Below are 6971 nucleotides of genomic sequence, written 5' to 3' on the forward strand. Positions count from 1 at the left end.
GGATTTGACAATACCATATTGTTTTGTATTTTATTATGATAGCGCTTGCATTGTTACTTAGGTGTGTATTTCTTCACTCTTCAATTCAAGAAAGTGGAAATCAGGTAGCAAGACCTGATAGTGATTTTATGGGACTCGCAGGATTTTGCGCGGCGTGTCCCACAAAATATCATTTTCGGAACTTGTTACGTAAATATCTTTTTACTGTAGCCATCCCAAAAATGAAACTTTCGGTATTATTGATTCATTAACTTGAAAGTAACAATTCATACAAGCAGTACCGAATGTTCCTATTTTCGGGACGATTTCCACTGTCAGTTCGATTTTGCATAATAATAATAATAATAATAATAATAACGTTTATTGATCCTTTGAGACATTTATAATGTATAGGACAAGTCATAAGGTGGAAAATAGAAATTACATTAGCTAAGCAATATAACATCATTAAGGTATTCATTTACTGTATAATAACATTTGTTCAGCATCAAGTTCTTAACAGTTTTTCTAAAATTTCTGGAATCGAGAGATCGAACACTATGAGGCAAATGATTATAAAGTCTAATACATTGATAGGAAGGAGACATCTCAAACTTAGTTGTTTTATGCTTAGGGACAAATAGAGTTCTTTCACTTCTGGTACCATAGTTATGAAAACTAGACAACCGAACAATATTTTCCTCATTTTCTTTCACGTGCAGAAGACATTTGAAAATAAAAATGGAAGGTAAGGTTAGTATTCTATGCTCTGTAAATATGGGTCTACAGGATGAACGTGAAGGTATACTGAATATCAATCGCAAGATACGCTTCTGTAATATAAAAGCTCTTCCAACGTCCGAACAGTTTCCCCACAGCAGAATATTATAGGATAAGTGGCTATAAGCCAAACTGTAGTAGATGTTTATGAGTGACTCTAGCGGAAGTAAGTTTTTAACCCTATTCATGGCATAGTAAGAACTGTTCAACTTTTTGCATACGGACTCTACGTGCAAGCCCCATTTCAAGTGGTTGTCAAGGTGAATGCCAAGAAATTTAGTATCATTCTTAGACAAAATAACATTATTTAAATGGTCAAGCACCAGAATACGATTACTTTGCCCGATTGTAAAGTAAATACATTCGGTTTTATTTATGTTTATCATTAAGTTATTTTTATGACACCAGGTTACGAAATTTTCTATTAATAGCTGACATAGAGCCTGAAGCTCATCGAATGTTAGGGCTGAAACCACTACCGAAACATCATCAGCAAACAGACTTATCATAAAGTTCCTTATTAGCGACGAAGAGCCTCTACACGTGAGCACTTTCAGGAACATTGCTCTCAAATTAACGGGGAGATCATTGATGAAGAGCAGAAAAATAAGAGGCCCAAGGACCGATCCTTGTGGTACTCCAAGACTCAGATAATTTTCGTCAGATACGCAGCTACCAACTCTAACAAAAATTGATCTACCCTCAAGATAGCTCCGGAGCCAATCCGAAAAAACACCTCGAAAACCCAAGTTGTAGCATTTGTCGAGTATGAACTTAAGTGATAAACTATCGAATGCCCGCGACAGGTCAAAAAATAAACCTGCTACATGTAGGCCATTGTCGAGACATTCATAAACATAATCAACAAAGGAAACTGCAGCTGTCTCTGTTGAGCGACCCGATCTAAAACCGTGTTGAGCATCATCAAGTATATTGAACCTATCAAGATACCCAACCATTCGGTTGAACACGACTCTCTCAAATACTTTAGAAAATATGCTCAAGATAGATATCGGTCTATAATTAGTGATGTTATGAGGATCGTTTTTCTTGAATATTGGAACAACTAGAGCTTTTTTCAAAATAGTGGGAAAGATTCCGGAACTTACAGAAACATTAATACAATGAGCAAAATGTTTACAAATCTCAGAGCTTATCAGCTTCAGAATCCTAGCAGATATACAATCAGCTCCTGCGCACTTATTACTCTTCAACAACTTAATTACATCAGCCACCTCGCACTCAACTACAGGATGAAAAAAAAAAGTTGAGTGCAACATTGGTGACAAAGTGCAAGAGGGAGATAAAGAATTCTCATAGTAGGTATGTAAGGTTTTCTCTGTTACCGTTGAAAAGTAGTTGGCAAAAATTTTTGTTAATTCCACAGTATCACTGTGCAGGATACCATCAACGAGAAGCTCAATACATTTATTATTTCTGTCCTTTCGGCCAGTCAAATTATTTACTATGGACCATACCGTTTTGTTTTTATTATCCGATCTATTTATAAGCTCATTATGAAATTTTAATTTGGTATTTTTGATTAACGAATTATATTCGCATTTGGCCTTCTTGTATAAAAAATATGTGTTATCGATGGATTTGACAATACCATATTGTTTTGTATTTTATTATAATAGCGCTTGCATTGTTACTTAGGTGTGTATTTCTTAACTCTTCAATTCAATAAAGTGGAAATCAGGTAGCAATACCTGATAGTGATTTTATGGGACTCGCAGGATTTTGCGCGGCGTGTCCCACAAAATATCATTTTCGGAACTTGTTACGTAAATATCTTTTCACTGTAGCCATCCCAAAAATGAAACTTTTGGTATTATTGATTCATTAACTTGAAAGTAACAATTCATACGAACAGTACCGAATGTTCCTATTTTCGGGGTGAATTCCACTTTCAGTTCGATTCTGCATATGCATATCGACAAATTTGACAATGCCATATTGTCTTGTATTTTATTATGATAGCGCTTGCCGAGGCGCTTGCATTGTAACTTAGGTGTGTATTTCTTCAATCTTCAATTCAAGAAAGTGGAAATCAGGTAGAAAGATCCGATAGTGATTTTATGGGACTCGCAGGATTTTGCGCGGCGTGTCCCACAAAATATCACTTTCGGAACTTTTTACGTAAATATCTTTTTGCTGTAGCCATCCCAAAAATGAAATTTTCGGTATAATTGATTCATTAACTTCAAAGTAACAATTCACACAAACAGTACCAAATGTTCCTATTTTCGGGACGATTTCCACTGTCAGTTCGATTTTGCATATGCATATCGATGGATTTGACAATACCATATTGTTTTGTATTTTATTATGATACCGCTTGCATTTTTACTTAGGTGTGTATTTCTTCACTCTTCAATTCAAGAAAGTGGAAATCATGTAGCAAGACCTGATAGTGATTTTATGGGACTCGCAGGATTTTGCGCGGCTTGTCCCACGAAATATCACTTTCGGAACTTGTTACGTAAAAATCTTTTTGCTGTAGCCATCCCAAAAATGCAACTTTCGGTATTATTTTTTCAGTAACTTGAAAGTAACAATTCATACAAACAGTACCGAATGTTCCTATTTTCGGGACGATTTCCACTGTCAGTTCGATTTTGCATATGCTTATCGATGGATTTGACAATACCATATTGTTTTGTATTTTATTATGATAGCGCTTGCATTGTTACTTAGGTGTGTATTTCTTCACTCTTCAATTCAAGAAAGTGGAAATCAGGTAGCAAGATCCGATAGTGATTTTATGGGACTCGCAGGATTTTGCGCGGCGTTTCTCACAAAATATCACTTTCGGAACTTGTTACGTAAATATCTTTTTGCTGTAGCCATCCCAAAAATGAAACTTTCGGTATTATTGATTCATTAACTTCAAAGTAACAATTCACACAAACAGTACCGAATGTTCCTATTTTCGGGGTGATTTCCACTTTCAGTTCGATTTTGCATATGCATATCGATGGATTTGACAATGCCATATTGTCTTGTATTTTATTATGATAGCGCTTGCCGAGGCGCTTGCATTGTAACTTAGGTGTGTATTTCTTCACTCTTCAATTCAATAATGTGGAAATCAGGTAGCAAGATCCGATAGTGATTTTATGGGACTCGCAGGATTTTGCGCGGCGTGTTACGTAAAAATCTTTTTGCTGTAGCCATCCTAAAAATGCAACTTTCGGTATTATTTTTTCAGTAACTTGAAAGTAACAATTCATACAAACAGTACCGAATGTTCCTATTTTCGGGACGATTTCCACTGTCAGTTCGATTTTGCATATGCTTATCGATGGATTTGACAATACCATATTGTTTTGTATTTTATTATGATAGCGCTTGCATTGTTACTTAGGTGTCTATTTCTTCACTCTTCAATTCAAGAAAGTGGAAATCAGGTAGCAAGATCCGATAGTGATTTTATGGGACTCGCAGGATTTTGCGCGGCGTGTCTCACAAAATATCACTTTCGGAACTTGTTATGTAAATATCTTTTTGCTGTAGCCATCCCAAAAATGAAACTTTCGGTATTATTGATTCATTAACTTCAAAGTAACAATTCACACAAACAGTACCGAATGTTCCTATTTTCGGGGTGATTTCCACTTTCAGTTCGATTTTGCATATGCATATCGATGGATTTGACAATAACATATTGTTTTGTATTTTATTATGATAGCGCTTGCATTGTTACTGAGGTGTGTATTTCTTCACTCTTCAATTCAAGAAAGTGGAAATCAGGTAACAAGATCCGATAGTGATTTTATGGGACTCGCAGGATTTTGCGCGGCGTGTCTCACAACATATCATTTTCGGAACTTGTTACGTAAATATCTTTTTACTGTAGCCATCCCAAAGATGAATCTTTCGGTATAATTGATTCATTAACTTCAAAGTAACAATTCACACAAACAATACCAAATGTTCCTATTTTCGGGACGATTTCCACTGTCAGTTCGATTTTGCATATGCATATCGATCGATTTGACAATAACATATTGTTTTGTATTTTATTATGATAGCGCTTGCATTGTTACTGAGGTGTGTATTTCTTCAGACTTCAATTCAATAAAGTGTAAATCAGGTAGCAAGACCTGATAGTGATTTTATGGGACTCGCAGGATTTTGCGCGGCGTGTCCCACAAAATATCATTTTCGGAACTTGTTACGTAAATATCTTTTTACTGTAGCCATCCCAAAAATGAAACTTTCGGTATTATTGATTCATCAACTTGAAAGTAACAATTCATACAAACAGTACCGAATGTTCCTATTTTCGGGGTGATTTCCACTTTCAGTTCGATTCTGCATATGCATATCGATGGATTTGACAATGCCATATTGTCTTGTATTTTATTATGATAGCGCTTGCATTGTTACTGAGGTGTGTATTTCTTCACTCTTCAATTCAATAAAGTGTAAATCAGGTAGCAAGACCTGATAGTGATTTTATGGGACTCGCAGGATTTTGCGCGGCGTGTCCCACAAAATATCATTTTCGGAACTTGTTACGTAAATATCTTTTTACTGTAGCCATCCCAAAAATGAATCTTTCGGTATAATTGATTCATTAACTTCAAAGTAACAATTCACACAAACAATACCAAATGTTCCTATTTTCGGGACGATTTCCACTGTCAGTTCGATTTTGCATATGCATATCGATCGATTTGACAATAACATATTGTCTTGTATTTTATTATGATAGCGCTTGCCGAGGCGCTTGCATTGTAACTTAGGTGTGTATTTCTTCACTCTTCAATTCAATAAAGTGGAAATCAGGTAGAAAGATCCGATAGTGGTTTTATGGGACTCGCAGGATTTTGCGCGTCGTGTCCCACAAAATATCACTTTCGGAACTTGTTACGTAAATATCTTTTTGCTGTAGCCATCCCAAAAATGAAATTTTCGGTATAATTGATTCATTAACTTCAAAGTAACAATTCACACAAACAGTACCAAATGTTCCTATTTTCGGGACGATTTCCACTGTCAGTTCGATTTTGCATATGCATATCGATGGATTTGACGATACCATATTGTTTTGTATTTTATTATGATACCGCTTGCATTGTTACTTAGGTGTGTATTTCTTCACTCTTCAATTCAAGAAAGTGGAAATCATGTAGCAAGACCTGATAGTGATTTTATGGGACTCGCAGGATTTTGCGCGGCGTGTCCCACAAAATATCATTTTCGGAACTTGTTACGTAAATATCTTTTTACTGTAGCCATCCCAAAAATGAAACTTTCGGTATTATTGATTCATTAACTTGAAAGTAACAATTCACACAAACAGTACTGAATGTTTCTATTTTGTGGACGATTTCCACTTTCAGTTCGATTTTGCATATGCATGTCGATGGATGTGACAATACCATATTGTTTTGTATTTTATTATAATAGCACTTGCATTGTAACTTAGGTGTGTATTTCTTAACTCTTCAATTCAAGAATGTGGAAATCAGGTAACAAGATCCGATAGTGATTTTATGGGACTCGCAGGATTTTGCGCGGCGTGTCCCACGAAATATCACTTTCGGAACTTGTTACGTAAAAATCTTTTTGCTGTAGCCATCCCAAAAATGCAACTTTCGGTATTATTTTTTCAGTAACTTGAAAGTAACAATTCACACAAACAGTACCGAATGTTTCTATTTTTGGGACGATTTCCACTTTCAGTTCGATTTTGCATATGCATATCGATGGATTTGACAATACCATATTGTTTTGTATTTTATTATTATAGCGCTTGCATTGTAACTTAGGTGTGTATTTCTTCACTCTTCAATTCAAGAAAGTGGAAATCAGGTAACAAGATCCGATAGTGATTCCCACAAAATATCACTTTCGGAACTTGTTACGTAAAAATCTTTTTGCTGTAGCCATCCTAAAAATGCAACTTTCGGTATTATTTTTTCAGTAACTTGAAAGTAACAATTCATACAAACAGTACCGAATGTTCCTATTTTCGGGACGATTTCCACTGTCAGTTCGATTTTGTATATGCTTATCGATGGATTTGACAATACCATATTGTTTTGTATTTTATTATGATAGCGCTTGCATTGTTACTTAGGTGTGTATTTCTTCACTCTTCAATTCAAGAAAGTGGAAATCAGGTAGCAAGATCCGATAGTGATTTTATGGGACTCGCAGGATTTTGCGCGGCGTGTCTCACAAAATATCACTTTCGG

The sequence above is a fragment of the Coccinella septempunctata genome, chromosome 2 (assembly GCF_907165205.1).
Source record: "Coccinella septempunctata chromosome 2, icCocSept1.1, whole genome shotgun sequence".
NCBI lineage: Eukaryota > Metazoa > Arthropoda > Insecta > Coleoptera > Coccinellidae > Coccinella > Coccinella septempunctata.